At 36.5% G+C, this 18,936-nt stretch overlaps 1 protein-coding gene across 1 annotated transcript in view; it reads left to right on the top strand.

Annotated features, from left to right (window-relative positions):
- The window catches only part of SDK1 (sidekick cell adhesion molecule 1), a 731,734-nt gene that overhangs the window by 379,848 nt on the left and 332,950 nt on the right, over positions 1-18,936 (top strand). The gene's annotated exons all lie outside the window — the stretch shown is intronic.

Below are 18,936 nucleotides of genomic sequence, written 5' to 3' on the forward strand. Positions count from 1 at the left end.
CATTTTATACAATTTGTATTGTTAGGTTGAGTCAAAAACTGGTGTCCTCACCAATGAACTTCGGCCCCAGTCACATCTTCATCAAGTGGCAGCAAAACATTATGATTAGGAGCATTGCTGCCAGGTGACTGCCTGGCTCTGAATTCCACTGTGTCAACTCCTTATCAGTATGGTATGGGAAGTATGCTTAATACCTCTGTGCCTAGTGTGCTTGCCTGTAAATGCAGTACTAATAATAGCTACTTCATAGTCCTATAAGAATAAATGGGGGGAAAAAAAAGAAGAAATGAGCTAATGCATTAAAATGCTAGAGGCTGTTATTACTTCAAATAGCAGTTCTTCAAGTACCTGAGCCTAGATTCCATGCCTTTTGTGTCTTCCTGGATTTCTTCAAGCAAAACAATCTCAATTCCCTCAAGCATTCTATAGATGTCAAATTTTCTCTACTCATTGCTGATCTAGCTGTCCTCTTGTAAATCTGCTTCAACAGCTCTGGTTAAGAGACAAAGGAATAGTGAGTGCATTCGAGTTGGACTTCATTATCACAGAGATCACATCCTGGATGTCTCTCAACATTTGCACAGACACTGGCTCTCTCCTGTTCTGCTTCCTGGCTGATTCACTGTGTTCTGGGCCCTGCGCTGTCCTTTCAGATGGTGGTGATTTCATGATCTCCATCACTTGCCCCAACTCTCACTTTACCTGACTCTGGCTCCTGGGCCCCCTACTTATCCCTTGAATTTATTTTTGTCTAACTTTTTAATGTTTTGGACCATTATTAAGGATTTATACATTTACCTTCAAATATAACTTCTAATTCTAGCATCCCAAACTGTTTTTTCTTTAAAGTACAGTTCTTATTTACTGGCATTCTGTTTAAATGATCAGAGATAATTTGCTAAGTTTATCTCTCAAAAAGTGAAATTATTTAAATAATCAAGAAAAAAATCAACAACTCACTGGCCTTTTTTGATGGCAAATAGGGGGAAATGCATTATTTTTCTAAAATCTGTGAAATGATCATCTATTTTTTCACTTAATATTTAAAGTAGAGGGTTATCTACTCTCTTTGATGCTGATAAGTTAAGTCAGGTCAGATGAAATGTTTTAAAAGTATATTACTATTGTTGGGGTCAGGTGATGGTGCAACAGTGTGGCACAGTGGTACACAGTGGTACAACACAACATTCTGTGAGGCCGACCCACATGGGAAAGTTCTGGGTTCATATCTGGAGATCTCCCTGAGCACGTTGGGCAAGTATATGCTCATGATCTAGGGATGGTTGAAGCTGGAAGTGGATTGCAGCATCAGGACCCTGTTGGGAGTGCTGTCTCTCTGGCTTATGGAAGGAATAAATACGTAATCTGAAAAATACATAAAATGTATTTGTGTGTATATAGTGTGTGTGTGTTTGTGTGTGTATATGCATATATATGTGTGTGTATCCTTTAGCTATCAAGCAAACCATATGTGAATTGTGTATGAATATTGGCAAAGTATTTATATAAAAATCAGTTGCCCTAAAGGAAGAATAATCTTCTCTGGGCATACAAGGTTACATGAGCAGAGGTATTAAGAGCAAGTATTCTATAAGTACCACCTGTGTCAAGTTGCTGAAAAAATGAAATCTTTTTTAAAAATTTTTTAGAGAGATTTTTGCTGTGAGCGTGCACTCATCAGAGAGACAGACAGAAAGTGAGAAATAGTCCCCCCAGGGAGAGATGTCTACACCTCAAGCCTTTCTCCTCCATTCTCCTCTTAGTATCTTGGACACATACATGCATGTGACTGGCTTGAGGTTTAAGCCACCAGTTTCAGAACTCAGACTATAGTCAACCACATGGATGTCCAGCAATGTAACCAATTATGCCATCTGCTGGCCCCAGAAATGAAATCTTAATGTGTGGCTTGCATATCTTCCTTTCTGAACCTCTTGGCTTGACTGCTGGTGATATCTCTCTTGGTTTTACAATGGCCAGGCACTGAGGAAATGTTTAAAATATGAAAATAAATTCACTAAAAGACACAGGAAATTTTGTAAGCAATGTCTCCTGAGATTACCCATTTTAAATATGGCAAGGAATATTTTAAGTACTTTGTGCTTGAAGCTTTTCATGCTTTCCATCATTGCAGTTGGATCAGTTTTTAAAATATATATATCATAAATAATCTTCAGAACATTTTAATATACTGCCGATAGTATTAAAAGTCAAAGCTTTCATAAAATTTAATTTACTTCTCCCTGTAACTTAACTCAGGAACAGTTTTAAAATGTGCATGGCTCCTGTTAAATTTAACAGCTTTCCCTTTAGCCTCCTTGGCTTGGGGGTTGGAACAAGCTGACCCTGGAAGCTTAGTGACTAACATCTAATGGGGAAGCTATGTGTTTCAGATATGTACTGAAACCTCCTTCCAGCCTTTGCAGAGCATTGGTGCCAAACCTCAAGAGATGGTGGGAATTGGGGCTTCTTTCTTACAAAGCCTTTATGGAGTGTCCAAGAAAAACTGTCCAGATGGAGCCAGTCACTGAAAGCAAACCTGTGCTTTCATTTGCAGCCTAGAGGTGCTCCAGGATTTCCATCAGCATATCTTCCTGGACAGCTATAATGACAGGGCATGAAATTCACAGAAAATAAACATACATCATTATCTATAAGGTGTGTATTGAACCAAAAGCAGAATGATATTTATTTCTTAGCTCTCAATTATTAGCATCTCTCATATATGTTTTTTTCATTCATTCCTCTAAGAATTTTGCTGCTTTTATTCAGTGTTGTGGAAGTTTTGATCAAAGGATAAGAATAGAACAAAATATCCAATAAATAAGAAGGAAATCACTGTAGTGAAGGAAGAAATCATAATTAATAGTAATCCAGGGGCTGGGGTAGGGGGGCTAGTCTCTTGATACTTCCAGCTAGATATGGATGGCCATGTAACACAGTTCTGGCCAGCAAGAATTTAGTGGAAGTTCACTACTATAGAGTTTCTAGGAACACCCTGTGGTAAAGATAAAGAGAGGTAGTGCCACTTTACCATTCTCCCTTCTTTTGGAACAGGTTGTAAAGCTAGAGATAGTACAACTATCTTATAAGTGTGATGCTGTGTACTTGAAAGCAAATGCCAACACACTGAAGGACCCACATGCTCACTCTTTTTCCCCCTCTATTACCCTTAGTGTTCTTTTTTTAAAAATTACATTGAGTGGATTCTTAAATAATTGATTTCAGTCCTTTCTTCTTCTTCTTTTTTTTTTAAAGAGGTTTTTGCTATAGGGCACATGTGCTTGCCAGAAAGGGAGAGAGAAAGAAAGCGAGAAATCACCCCCCGGGGGGATGGACACGCCGCAATCCCTTCATCTCCATTCTCCTCTTGGGATCTTGGGCATGCATGCACACGTGCCCGGCGTGAGTCCGGGACTCGAACCATGGTCAACTACATGGGAGTCCAGCGACATAGCTGTTACACCAACTGCAGATTCCCAGACTTTTCTTTTTTTTTTTTTTTGAGATAAGTGTTTTATACTATTAAATATCCCTAAAGCCCTGTACAGGTGCATCTGCACATTTTTCATATGTTGGGTTTTCATCTTCATTCATAAAAAAATATAATTTCCTTTTATTTTCTCCTTTGACTTATTGGTTATTTGTAAGTATGTTGTTAAACTCCAACTAATTGGAGATTTTCCAGATAGATTTATGTTATTGATTTCTTATTTAATTTTGTTGTGCTCAGAGAACATACTTTGCATGATTTCAATTTTTTAAAGTTTATTGAGATTCGTTTTATGACTCAGTATATCTTGGCAAATGTTGTGTGTACTTAAAAGGAATTTATATTTTATTGTTGTTGGGTAGTGTGTTCAATAAATACCAGTTAGGTCAAGTTGATAGTGTTGTTCAAGTCTTCTGTATATTTATTGATTCTCTAACTTTTAAAGAATTTTTTTAACAATGAGAAACAAAATCATTTTATATTTACTCACATATTTATTATTTCTGGTGCACTGTATCCCCTTGTGTACATCCAGCTTTGTATCTGGCATTATTTTTTTCTGTCTTAAAGCATTCTTTTAAAGTTCACGTAGTGGTGGTCTGCAGATGATAAATTCCATCGCCCAGTGCCTATATTTGAGGGTCGATGGGGCATAGACTCTTTCTGGCCTTTGTGGGTTCTCAAAAGCCTGCTCTAAGTTTTCTTTTGTTTTGTTTCTTGCCTGGGGAGTTTCCTTACACACATGCATAACTCAATACTCAACAACATACTAGCAGGGACCTCTGCAGATAGATGGTGCTGTCTGTGTATAGCTACCTTCTCTGTAGAGTTTTGTCTCTCCTTGTCCTCCCCAAACTGATCTCTGGCTTGTCATCTCATCCACTGTGAACTGTTTGGGTTCCCTCACTTTGGGCAACAGACTCTTTCAAGGGAATGAGCTAGACACCCATTCATTTTCTTTCACTGAGGACCGCTTTCCTGTATTACCTATGGCCTGGTATGTGAAAATCATTGTTTCATATATTTTATCTAGTTTTTTGTTTGTTTAAGATAGGCGAATAAACTTGATTCCTGTTACTCTATCATGGCTGAAAACAAAAATCTTCTCCATTTTCTTTAAAAAAAAATTAATTGTAGTTAAATACATGTGACCTGAAATTTATCATCATAACCATTTTTAAGTGTACAGTTCTGTCACATTAAATACATTCACATTATTGTGCAACCATCATCAGCATCCATCTCCAGAACTTTTCCATCTTCCCCACATGAAACTATATAGCCATTAAATAATAACTCCCCATATTCTCCTCATCCCTTGGTAAACACTCACCTATTTTCTGTCTCTATGAATTTGACTAAGCATGTGTCATGATTTCTTTCCTTTTTAAAGCTAATACTCCATTGTATGTATGGATGTGTGTGTGTGTGTGTGTGTGTGTGTGTGTGTGTGTGTATTTATTTATTTATTTAGATAAATAGATATCGCATTTGTTTATCCATTTATCCATTGGTGGACACTAAATTTCAGCTATCGTGAATAATGTTGATATTCTCCAGTGCTTTTTAAATTTTTTTTATTTATTAAAATTTATTTTATACATTCAATCACTGTTCATCACCATAACTTGTAAAATGAATTTTCCTAGCATAAATACACTGTACACCAGTCCAGTTAAAGATATCATACATATTAGAGGAAGGGAATCTCCAATGCTTTTAATGTGCCACAAATTTATTAAAATTCTTTAAATGTTGATAGCCATCTAATCATTTAGTTCAATTTGTTTTTACAGTTGAGTGTGTGCATATGTATGTGTGTGAGAGAGAAATGTTTATTCTCATAGGAAGAAGAGATAAGTAGATGTAGGTAATTAGCCAACTGGTCAAATTTCCATTCATTGCCTTTTTCCTTTTTTTCTTTCCTTTTGATTCCATCTTTGTCCCCCTTCCCTCCTTTTTTTTTCTCTATTTTCTTTCTCTCTTGCTCTCTTTTTTTCTTTTTTTAAGGTTTTTGCCATAGGGCACATATGCTCACTGCAGAGAGTGAGAAGGAAGTTGAGAAATCACCCTCCACAAGGAATGCCACAGTTCCTTCTCCTCCATTCTTACCCTGGGATTCGGGGCATGCCTGCACATGTGTCTGGTGTGATTTTCAAGTTGCCAGGTCTGGGACTTGAACCATGGTCAAACATGTAGAAGAGCCACCACCTTAACCACTATGCCACCTGCTGGCCCCTCTCTCTTGTTTTCTTTACTTTTTCTTTCCTTTATTGTTCTTAGCCCATTTCTTTTCCTTCCCTTTTCTGCCTATGCATGGTACAGTTATTATAGGATGCCACAGTGTGCACACAAAGACCAGTCGATAAGGTTGACATGCCACCAACAGTAATGTGAAGCAGTCCAGAATCAAGAGTGGAAAGAAAAAATAAATGTTGATGACTGTGGCATTAGCTGAAGTAGCCTAAATATAAGGACAATATAAGGACAAAAGTACAGATTTAGCATTTCAGTTATTCAGTGAGAAAGGTTTTGATTAGGGAAAATACATATAGACTTCATTATAGGGCTGATAGTTGACCTGAGCCCTGAAAGTTGGGTACAGTTGATCTTATCAATGGTGGCAAAGATTTTCTAGATTAAAGAAATATGTGAGCCAAGGCACAGAGATGGGAAAAACCTTCTGCCTTCTAATATAGTGTTTTTGGTAGTATGGCATTCAGATCTCTTTTCCAAAAAATTCTTTTAACTAGCTTTTAAAAGTTTTAAATATGGAAAATTCTTCCTATAAAAACATTCTCTTTCTCTCTCTCTTTTTCTTTCTCTCTCTCCCTCCCTCCTTCCCTCATGCACACACACAAAGCTATAAAAACAAATTCAACTTAAACGGTTAAATGGCTATCAACATTTAAGTAATTTTTTTTTTCTTTTTAGGTTTTTGCTATAGGATGTACACACCTGCCAGAGAGAGACAAACAGTGAAAGGGAAAGTGAAAAATCACCTCCTCCCACCTGGGAGGATGACCATGCTGCAATCCTTTCTCCTCCATTCTCTTCCTGGGATTTTGGGCACATATGCACATGTACCCGGCATTATTTTCAAACCTTCAGGTCTGTGTCTCGAATCAGTGGGTTGAGTCATGTGGAAATCCAGCACCGTAACTATGCCACCTGCTGGCCTTAACATTTAAAGAATTTTAACAAATTTGTGGAACATTAAAAACACATGGAGGGGGACCAGCAAATGGTGTAAGGTTATGTCACTGGACTCCCACATAGTTGACAGCGGTTCAAGTTCTGAACCCAGTGGCTTAAAACTCACACCAGATGCATGTGAGTACCTGCCCAAAATCTTGAGAGGAAAATGGGGGAGAAGGGATTGCAGTGTAGCCCTCCCACCTGGAGGGTGATTTCCTGCTTTCAGTCTCTCTGTCTCTGTTTCTGTCTCTCCAACAAGTGTACATGGTGCAGGCACTGTACTCAGTGTAGTAGAATACCATTAGAGTCCCAGACCTGATGGCTTGAAAATCACACTGGGCACATGTTGTGTGCATGTCCAAAATCCCAGGAGGAGAATGGAAGAGAAGGGATTGCAGCTTGGTCATCTGCCTTGGTGCATGACTTCTCACTTTCCCTCTCACTGTCTCTCTTTGTCTCTCTTCTGTGCATATGTACCCTATGGCAAAAACCTTTAAAAAAGAAAAATAAATAAAGGACATGGAAAAAGCTGCATTATTCACAATTGCCAAAATTAAGTGTCTACCAATGGATGAATGAATAAACAAAATGTGGAATAATAAAAATAATTTAATTTTATGCACTTTCACAATTTTTATTGGTTTTAGAAATTGTATAATACAGATATTTTTCTAATTTTATTATTTGCCTTTTGCTTTTTTACTTCCTATTGTACTTAAGAAAACAATTTACCTGAAACAAAATAGCAGCATCTAAGAAATTGTGACTAATGATAATAGGTCACCTGAATTAGTAAAAGATTGAGTGATTAATTTAGAATTGCAGTTTTATGTTAAAGGCCTTTGTCACCCTTGATTGTCAGACTAATCTAAACAATTAGACCTCTTTGAGAAGATGTTTTAATAAATAGATGATGATTTTATTTCAGTTAACATGCTTCATTTATAAGTTCAAAGTTCATCTTCAACTAGGTCAGATGCCTCTCTGATATCTTGTTTATATTATTGACTCCTAGAGAAATATTTTGTCTTTCAGGAAAAATAGATTTTTTTTAAAAAAAGTCTTAATCCCTAAATGAATGTATTATAAATTCTGAATTAATGGTTTCCCAACTATATGTTTAAGGTAAAAACCAGTCCTTATATACCCCATTTTATTATATAAGCACAATTCTAGGTTTATTTTTTGTTTCAATTTTAATCATGAGGAATTTATTAAAATATCACATTTCTTATTATCTTGCAGTTTAACAGGCAATTTCAAGTGAAGCAATGTGTGAGAATTGTCTTTGGAAAGCAAAACCTTATACGCTTCTTGTTCTGGTGTTGAGGGACCTCCACAGTAGTTTTAATTTTTTAATATATTACTTTCAGTTCCCCTACAGAAATATTCTGCTCAAAATCTATGAAGCATTCAAAGATTTGTTACAAACATCTCACCCTAATACACCAACATCTTTCAGTGGTGAATAGGGCATTCACTCACATAACCCCAATAGAATTATCATACTTAAAAAATTTAGCACTATTATCTAATATGTAGTTCAAATCCAAATGTTGTTAATCATAGCAAACAAGATCTTCTAGCTTTTCTCCCCCTCCCACCTCCAATTCAGCATCCAATTAAGTTTAGTCACTGTGTTTAGTCCCTATGTACCCTTCCTGGCCTTTTGTTTTTCTTGACACTACCATGTTTGAAAATCCAGTTGTTTTGTAGAATGCCTCTCAATCTTAGATTTGTCTAATTGTTACTTCTTTATTAGAGTTAGGTTAATTATCTTGGAAATACTGTGCCTTTCTCAGTGCACCATATCGCAGGCCACTTGATGTCAGTTTGTCCCATTAGTGATCATTCTAATTGTGATTATATAGTTAAATGGAGGCCAACAGAATTTTTTTTAAAATGTTAAGATGCCTTTTTTCTTTGTAATTTATTGACAATTTGTATGATAATATTTTGAAACTATGTGAGTATTCTACTTCTTAAGTCTTATTCATTGATGACTCTTGCTTCAGTCAAATATTGTCGTATGGTTGTATTATAGTGACTTTTTAAAATTTCAACTATTTTATCTATATTTAATATGTTACCAATTGTCTGTAAAGAATTGTTTTCCTTCTTCACACCTCTACTCTATTTTATTTTTTAGAAGGTACTAGTATTCTTTTTATTAATTTGTTATTTTATAATCACACATTTCGATGCTCAAGTTGTTCCATATTTGGCTGCTGACAGACCTTTCAAAGTGTCTCTATCTTTTTGACATGTTCTCATCTATTTTTGAGTATTTCTCACTTTCTAGCACAACAAGGTGATATAGGCTCACCTGTATTTTTTCTGCCTCAGTCTGAAATCAGCTGTTGTTTTATAAAGTCCAATGCCTTTTGGTGGAGTATAGTGTTTATAAATCAAGATCTGGAAACTAGGTGTGCTCATTAACACTGCGATATTACTGCTTCTAGGACTTTATAGTGGAGATGTATAGACATATATAGCCAGAGGTGTGTATGCATGTGTGTGTTTGTATACAATTTATTTTTTTAAATCATGAGTTTTCATAGGCATTTCTAATTCAAATTTGGTATTATAGGGTTCTTTCTCTCCTTCTCCCACTCCATATTTGTGTTTCTCTTCTTCCACAATGATATTAACATTAATATTAATATATTAACTCATTCATTCAATCATGTAATTCACACTAATTTTTTTCTTTATTGCTATACTAATACTACAACCCACTATAAACTCACTAAGAAAGATTCAAGATTTCTTTATAATTCTTTTTGTATTTAGAAGGTATCTCATTAAGGGTTATAACCAGGTTAGATACTGAGTTCCAAACATTCTTACATTAATTAGTCTTTTTCTCTTCTGTATGTTCTGCTATTTATTTATTATACAGTTAGTCTCATTTGTTTCTATGTAGGAAAAATTTTTGCTCTTTGTAAATTTAATGATATATTTTTGGATATGTAAAACATTACCATAGTTCAAAGGTCAAAACTTCAAGAAAAGTTATACCTAGAGAAGCTCTATCCCTTCCCAAGCTATTCTTTGTAAGTCATTCTCAATAATCCTCCATAAATAGCCATTTTCATAAGTGTTTGATATATCTTTTCTGATTTTTTTTGGGGGGGGCGGCTAAAGCATATAACAGAATGGCCAAACATATTTGCAAAACCATATAAGGTCTATTGCCCAGAATATATGAAAATTCTTAGAACTCAACAATAGAAAGACAACCTTAAAAAGAATTAGGCAAAGGATTTTAATAGATAGCTCTCTGAAGAATGTAGCCAAGTGGTCAATAAACACATGAGAAAATGCTTACATAATTATTTGGGAAGTGCAAATCAAAAACACAATGAGATACCACTTTATACTTAGTAGGATGATGATAACATTTTTTTTTTCTAAGTGGAAAGTAAGTATTGACAAGAAGTGGATAAGTTGAAAGCCTAAAACATTGCTTGCTGGGAAGTAAAATAGTATAGCTGATATGGAAAACAGCTTGGCAGTTGCTCAAAATTTAAATAGTTACTATATGACCCACCAGTTCTACTCCTTGGTAGGTATTCAAGAGAACTGAAAACTTATGTTCACCCCAAAATTGATATATATAAATATTCTCAGCATTATTCATAATAGCCAAAAGGCAGAAATAACCCAAATACTCATGGACAGATGAATGAGTAAATAAAGTGTATATCCATACAGTGGAATATTATTCAGCCATAAAAAGAAATGAAATACTGCTGAGTGGCACAGTATGGATAAATCTTGAAAACATTATGCCAAATGAAAGAAACAAAAGCCACAAAATCTCAAGTGTTTATGATTCCATTTTTTATGAAATGTCAAGAATAACTAAATCTACAGAGACAGAACATAGATTAGTAATTGCTAAGTACAAAAGAGAAAGGGACAATGTGAAGTAACTGCTTAAAAGTACAGAATTTCTTTTTCACATGGCAAAAATGTTCTACAATTAGATAGTGGCACACAACCTTGTTAATATAATATAAATATTACATAGCAAAAGTCATTCAGTTTTACACTCTAAAATAGTGGCATTTTTAGTATATAAATTTTACCCCCATAAAAATAAAAGCATTTTTTCCTTATATACAGACCAGCACCTTTTTTTTTTTTTTTTCAATTAATATTCTGGAAATCAGTCCCTATCAGTTTACAGAGATCTTCACTGTTTTTTTGTTTTGTTTTGTTTTGTTTTACATATGTTACCAGTCTCTTATGTGGACATTTGAACTATTTTCAGTATTGTTATATTGTAAGTAATACCATAATGAATATTTATGCATGTATTTTTTATCAGTGGAAGTGTTTTTACCCTATATTTTTGAGTGATAGTCTGGATGTATATTTAAATTCTAGGTTGATAGTTTACTTTCTTTCAACCCTTTGACACTGTTAGTCCATTTTCTTCTGACCTCTTTTTCTGATTAGAAATCTGCCATCAAGTAATTTACTCTTTTGCAGCAGTCTTCCTCTATTTTTGTTTTTAAGATTTTCCTGTCTTGGTTGTCTACCGTTTCACTAGGTAGTTTATTCTCTCCTTCATAAGCATTGTTTTCCTTATGTCTGAAGAATCATGTCTTTAATCAATTCCAAAATTCATAGCCATATATTTTCTGCAAATTGATTTTCTTTTCCTTATTTTAGTCTCTTTGGAGAACTCCTATTTAAACATATTTTGGACTATCTTATTTCACCTTATTTTCTCTTGGCCTTGTATTTATAGCATCCTTTCTTTTTGCTACTTTACGGGAAATTTTCTTGATCTCTCTTTAATTCAGTTATTTTCTTTTTAGCTTTGTCTTATCTGATATTTCCTCACCTCTGAGTGTTTAATTCCAATGACTATATTTTTCATTTGTATCAGTAGTTCTACTTGTATCCTTTTAAACTCACTTCTCCTTTTTACAGTATTCTATTGTTTTGTTATAATTTTAATTTTTTTTAATTTTTTTTTTTTTTTGGAGAGGTTTTCGCTACAGGGTGCGTGTGCTCGCCAGACAGACAGAGAGAGACATAGAGACAGAAAGTGAGAAATCACTCCCCGGGGGGATGGTCACGCCGCAGTCCTTTCTCCTCCATTCTCCTCTCGGGATCTTGGGCACGCACGCACATGTGCCCGGCGTGAGTTTTAAGCCACCGGGTCCAGGAAGCAAACCGCGGTCGACTACGTGGGAGTCCAGCAACATAGCCATTACGCTAACTGCTGGTTCCTGTTATAATTTTAATTCTAACAAAATATTTGATTATTTCAAATGTACTTATTTCATAGTCTCTCCCAAATTACAACATTGTCTCAAATTCAGGAATCAAAATCTTGTTTTTTGATATACTGACTCTTCCTAGTGGTGGCTATTTGTGAATGCGTGAGGTCATCTCTATCAGTTAATTGCTATATTCATGGGACTCCAGTACTCTCTGAATTGTATAATTGTTACTATGGAATGGTTTTGCTTCTGTTTGTATCATTACCCCACTGGATTCATTGGTCTAGAACTGTCTTAAATTAATTTTCCAGATTAAGGCATCCTGCAAGACACAGATAGTATTTCTTTCTTTCTTTCTTTTTTTTTTTTGTTTTTGTTTTTCTTTTTCTTTTTTCCAAGATACCTGGTCTAGCAATCAAACCAAGCAGTAAGCCATGTGGGATATAGCTCTCTTAACTACCAGGCCACAGGCTGGCCTAACACAAATAGTATTTCGTGTCTTTTTGATATGCTTATTTTCTGGCATGTATCTCTCTCTCTCTCTCTCTCTCTCTCTCTCTCTCTCTCTCTGTCATGTTTATCTCTTCATTTATTTTTTTTTTCTTATATTTTACCTGGAATTACATGTGCCTATAACAAGAATGGGATCTCTGCTATCTCTTCTGCCATGAGTTAAAATCAGAAATTTTTAAATAAATGTCTGTCTTTATCTCTCTCTCTCTCTCTCTTTTTTTTAATACTTCTTGTCATAGGGGACATGCACTCACTGGAGACAGACAGGGAGAAACAAAGAGAGAGGGTAAGGGAGAAATCATTTCCCAGGGGTTATGGCCATATCTTAACCCCTTCTCCATTCTCCTGTTGGGATTTGTGGTAGTCACGCACACATGCCCAACCTGTTTTTCAGGCCACCCAGTCTGGGAATCAAACCTTGAAGTTGACCATGTGAGATAGTGCCATCTGCTGATCTGATGCTCTTTTTATTTATGATGGTTATATATATATAATATATGTAGAAAATAAAATTTGCAATTTTGTAACTATACAACTCAGTAGCATTAGTTAAATGCACAGTATTGTGAAGACATTACCAATATCTATTTCGAAATATTTTCATCATTCCAACAGAAACTCCATCAAGCAATAAGTACCCTATTTTTGTCTTTCTTCTTCATTGCCGCAACTACTAATAACTTGTAATCTATCTTCTGTCTCCATTAATTTGCATATTTTTAAGGTTAATCCACATTGGAGCATGTGTCAGAACTTCGTTTCTTTTTATGGATGAGTAATATCTCAATATATGATATACTATAATTTGTTTATTTATGTGCTGATGTACACGTAAGGCTATTTCTATGTATTGGCTATTGTAAATGATGCTGTAATAAACATTCATGTACAAATACCTGTCTGAGCTCCTGTTTTCAGTTCTTTGGGATATGTACCAGGAGTGCAATTACTGCATTATATGGTAATTCTGTTTTTTTTTTTTAATAGATTCTTGGTAAAATAAATCACAAAGATGTAGCATTCAAATAGGAGAGGCCATGGAGATCTTACATCATCTTTCATCTATTTTGACTATCATACAGGTTATTTAAGGTTGAGCACAATACTTTATAGTCCTGGCATTACTCAGCTTTTGGTACTTGCTGCTAACTTGTGTATACCAAATCCATTCAATGTGGCTTTAGTTCAATGGAACTAAAATAATTTGAGCATGAGCATGTGTGTATATTGTTTAATTTTTGAATTATTGCTTCAGGAGAAGTTGTTTTTTGTTTGGCATTTGGAGGTTACATTGAATCAATACTATAGTCACCTTGTAAAACATCATTCCCTGGCCTTTTTTTTTTCCATCACTTCTCTTACTGCTGCTTGTCTTTCTTTTATTTAACAAACACTTATTGTGTGTCCTCAATGAGCTAGATTCTATGAGAGCTATACAGTAAGACACAGGTCCTGGAACAGATACACACAGGGAACAAAAGATGATAGAGCAATGTGGCAAGTGCTATAATGGAGGAATGCACAGAATGTTTATGGAACTATGTTCATACTCAGATGATGCCTGCTATGTGTCTAATATACTTTACACATCAGGCTGCAAAAAACAAACACTCAGCTTCTAGCAAGTAATAGAAAATTTGTTACACCAAGTACACGTGGAAATAAGGAAGGTAGGATTCTTAAAAATGTTGCTAGATCCAGAAGAGGACCTGCTTGATCTAGTTTCTCACTAAGAAGCTCATATTAAGACAACAGTAGCAGATCCTTTCATATACTGCTGTCTAGCTGCTCGTCTATGATCCAGGCAACTGTCACCAGAATGGTTCGGCCATTTGTAGCAGCTAGCAATTCATGTGGAAGTGCCTCTTAACAGAGCGATATTCTTATTCTTAGTTTATCAGTACAGCTACTATTAACCTCTTCCTTCTTTTAAATATTCCAGCAAGTTATCACTTTAAGCTTATGTTGATAATTGTCTTCTTTCTCCAAATCATTTTTTTAATTGCCAGAGGACATGTGCACTCATTCACCAGAGAAGGAGAGAGGAAGCACCCTTCAATGGGGCATGGTCATGCTGTAAATCTCTTTTATTCAATTTCTCCATCCCATTAGGATTTTGTGCACACACATACACACACACACACACACACACACAAACACACACAGGCTCCACTTGTTTTTCAAGTCTCGTGGACCAGGATTCAATTCACAGTTGACTGTAAAGGATCCGGCTCCCAAAGCAAAGCACTTAACCACTGTTTTAGGGCCAACTTCCAAAGACTTTATATATTTATATATATATATAGACACACACACACACACACACACATATATATATATGTCAAAGAGGAAATCATATTTTTTTCCAAGTTTTCTCTTTATTTGTCTACATTCAGCTTAATTCAGATGTACGGCCTGAATGATCCAGACATACACTAGGAAATCGTATCCTTTTTTGTAAGAGAATCTGTATTAATTTATTTTACCTGTGTCTTCCAGGTATCTAGAGCAAGAATCAGGAAAAGGGGGCATTCTTTGGGAGACCGAGGATAGAAATTACTCATTTTGGTGATGTCTTGGAAATAAAAACATTGAGCTACATTAGAGAGATGTGGGTTGGACTGTCCTAGTTCTGGTGGTGCTTCTTCACCAATGTAGGTCATATTGGAGTTACAGGCACTCCATTAGGAGATGAAAGTAAGGCTATATCTAGATGGTCATTCTCTACTCTGGTGGGCGGGGGTGAGGAAGGGATTAGGAAGACAGCCCTTTTGTACGTTTTGGCCTATTTTCCTCTTGGTCACCCTAAAGTTTACTCTTGGAATTGGCTTTATAAATAATAGAACTTTTTTTGAGGGGGGGAGAGGTTTTTGCCATAGGGCGTGTGCACTCACCAGACAGACAGAGAGAGAGAGAGAGAGAGACAGAAAGCGAGAAATCACCCCCCGGGGGGATGGCCATGCCGCAATCCCTTCTCCTCCATTGTCCTCTCGGGATCTTGGGCACGCATGCACATGCGCCCAACATGAATTTTAAGCCACTGGGTCTGGGACTTGAACAGCAGTCAACTACATGGGAGTCCAGCGACATAGCCATTACTGCTGGTCCCAATAATAGGACATTTTCAAGACCAGTAATGTTAGGGTCTAAGGCAGGTTATCTTTAGATATAGGAAGACCTTGACACTTCACTTTGTCGGACCACTTTCTTCCCATTTCTGAGTCCTGCTGTTCTCTAATTTGGCTCTGTTCTCAAGCATGCTCTCCAGTAGTGACCGGAAAAATATCAGTAACCCTTAAATCCCTCCTTGGCTATAGAATAGATGCCTTATCTACTATGCAGGTGTTGTCAGTGTGAGAGGAGTGGCTGGTGGAGCAGGGTTAAGGTAGAGTGGCCTATGTCTGTCTTGAGCCTCCTTTATCCTCCTGCTGTGACTTCTGCTTAGGTATGGCCACCTAGAAGCACTAACACATTTTATAGTTTTGCATGTCCCTAGCTCTCCCAAAAAAGGTGAGTTGAGGAAACATCTTGATGATGGGGAATGTGTTTATTGTTCTCAGTGTGCCTGGTGCAGTCTTACAAATAACAAGTTTGGAGCCAGCTCTGTCACCTGGTGGTTAAGACAGCCAGATTCCCCATACTCAGCTCATTGTTCAAGTTCCAGACTCAGCAGCTTGAGAAACACATTGAATGTATATGAGTGGGTGCCCAAAATCCCAAAAGGAGAAGGAGGGGAAGGAGAGAAAATTGTGTGACTATTTCCCATACATGGGGGTGCTTTTTCCTCTTTCTCTCTCTGTCTCTCTCTCTCTTTTGGTTTCTCTCTGGTGAGCATATGCACCCTCTAGCCCTTAAAAAAAAAAGAAAAGAAAAAAATCAAGTTTGTATAGATGAAGCTGGCCTGTATGTGCTATCCACATGAGGCTATACTATTTCTAAGAATAAACAAATACACATTTTCTAAGTACAAATAATTTAAAATTTACTACCAAAAAGAACAGTTTCTTCATTCTCATGTTCAATAGCTTTAACTTTTTGTATACCTTACTTGCTTAAAGTAAGGCACCTCTTCATACACAAATTAGGACGCTTTTGAATAAAAATTAAATAGAACAGGATTGAAACACAGCTTTGGAAACATATAACGAGCAGCAGGGATTCTTAGGCATCTATACCCCCAGGGAAGTGAATGTTTTATATGACAAAGAGTAGAGGCCCAGGGAGAGGTTCATCTAAAATGTATAAAAATAATAAACTCACTCATGGATTGAGAGGCCATCTGAAAGGACTGTTAACTTTTTGGTGATGCTGATGTGGAATCATTGTATTTCTTTGCAGGAAGAAAAAAATTGACACAGTATGAATGGCTTCCTGCATCGTGCTGCATCAGCAGACAGTCGCATTATTTTTCTGTGGAATGTGCAGAGCTTTGTGCCTCTGTTCTCTCTCGGCACATAGAGCCACAGCAGAGAAAGAATCTGAACATTTCAAAGAGAGACAAAACAAAAACAGATTATTCTGCTGTGCTGCTGCCTCGCTGCAGCACAATACTCTGTTCAAAATTGTCTCTTGTCAGGCACATTTTTAAACAGTATTATGTCAGTGAAGGCTCTCTCTGTTGGAGAATTTGCATGGGTAGGGAAAATAGCTGTATGCTGCAGAATATTTTCTGTAGAGGCCAGATTGTTTTGTCTGGAGAATCTGTTTCCTTAGCATTTTGGAAGGTGCCTGAGTTTTCTGAGGTCACTAAAAAGTATTGAGTCATTGACTACACCATTCCGTTATGTTAAGTGCCACCATTCTGGTCTGAAGCTTTCACAGGCCTCGAAGATCTGCCTTATATCCCAGTGGTGTTTTTTGCACAAATATGCAATTCAGGTATATACAGTTGGAAAGTGTAGAACTGGACATCTTTATTTCCCAACTGCCTTATAAGTAATCTTCAATGTTAATTTTTAGAATACAGGTCACCTGAAAGGCCAATTCTTTGGTCCTTCTGCTTGAGTAACTGATGAGTCCTCCTCTTGCATCCATCACAACCAATTATCCAGAAAAATTGATTATTTGGGTCGTTAAATCCCCAATTAGCCTAGATAATGGACATCCTATTGTATCCCATAAACATGACACATACTGTGAAGCAGAATGGGCTTCTTCCCCAGTGTTCTATGGCTCCGTTCCTGAAGTTCAGAAGTGTCACTTGGTCCTATTCTTGGCTTTTTTGGCTTTCTGCTCTCTTGCACTCTGGTTATATGGGGACATTCCAAGGTAATGTCTTTGAATCTATGCCAACTCTTAATTTTGTGGGGACTAGAATGGCCCAGTTGGCAGATTTCAACAGCATCTCTCTTTTTAAATGGGGACAAAAGTTGAAGTGACATATACAAAACACAGATAAGCTTGAATGTGCATACCCTCACGCAGTTGTCACCATGGCTTTGAGATTATTTCCTCTGCCTGTGGTACAGTTGGATTTCAAACCCATGTTTATCTGGATTCCAAAGTCCATACTCTTAGTTAAGGAAAAATGTCAGCAATAGACATTAGGTGACCCACTCTCTTAGTACATTTAGGCTTTTATTTAAAAAAAACACCATAGACTATGCAGGTCATAAACAAGAGAAATATATTTCTTCCAGTTCTGGAGACTGGGAAGTTTAAGATCAAGGCACCAGCAGATTGTGTCTGGTAAGGACTCGCTTTCTGTTTCATAGATGATGCCTTCTTGCTATGTCCTCATATGGAGGAAGGGGTGAATAATCTCTCTAGGGTCTTCTTTATTAAAAAACCAAAAACAAACAAACAAAAAAACTAATTCTACTGATAAGGGCTCCACTTTAATGACCTCATCACCTACCCAAGGCTTACCTGTTAATACTATCACAATTGGGATTAGATTTCAATATATGACTTTTGGAGAGATACAAATATTTAGGCCATATCACCTGCACAAGATCTTATAGCTTGTCAGTAACTCAGGGCAGTCACCTCTTTATTGGACCCATATTTTGTGTCTAGTTCTACATTAGGTGTTGGGGGAAGGATGTGAAAATGAGTATGATAAATAATGCCCCTCCCCTGGAGGAACTTAAGGGGAAATAGTGAATTTCCTACTATAGTAGATTTATATTAGTAATCTAATATAAATTGTAAATAAGTGATCTGAAGGAGCTGAATAAAGAGCTTATCTTGCTAGGGAGACTTTGAGGCATGTCTTGACAGATGGCTATAAGTGGAGATTTGGAGGTAGAAGAGAGCATTCCAGGTAGGTGATCAAATCTGGCAAGGGCTAGTAGGTGGGAACATGGCGGGCAAGTGGTCCAATCCACTTAGAGCAAAGGGTCCCTGAAATAAGTCCTGAAAACAAGTCAGACAACAGAGGAGCTTGAATAGAGTTAATGTTTATTCTATTGACTTCATTGAAGGTTTTAAAGCCCAGGAGCTATGTGGGCTATGTTTTAGGAAGATAAATCTTTTTTTTTTGGGGGG

The sequence above is a fragment of the Tupaia chinensis genome, unplaced genomic scaffold, assembly GCF_000334495.1.
Source record: "Tupaia chinensis unplaced genomic scaffold, TupChi_1.0 Scaffold000101_1, whole genome shotgun sequence".
Lineage (NCBI taxonomy): Eukaryota > Metazoa > Chordata > Mammalia > Scandentia > Tupaiidae > Tupaia > Tupaia belangeri.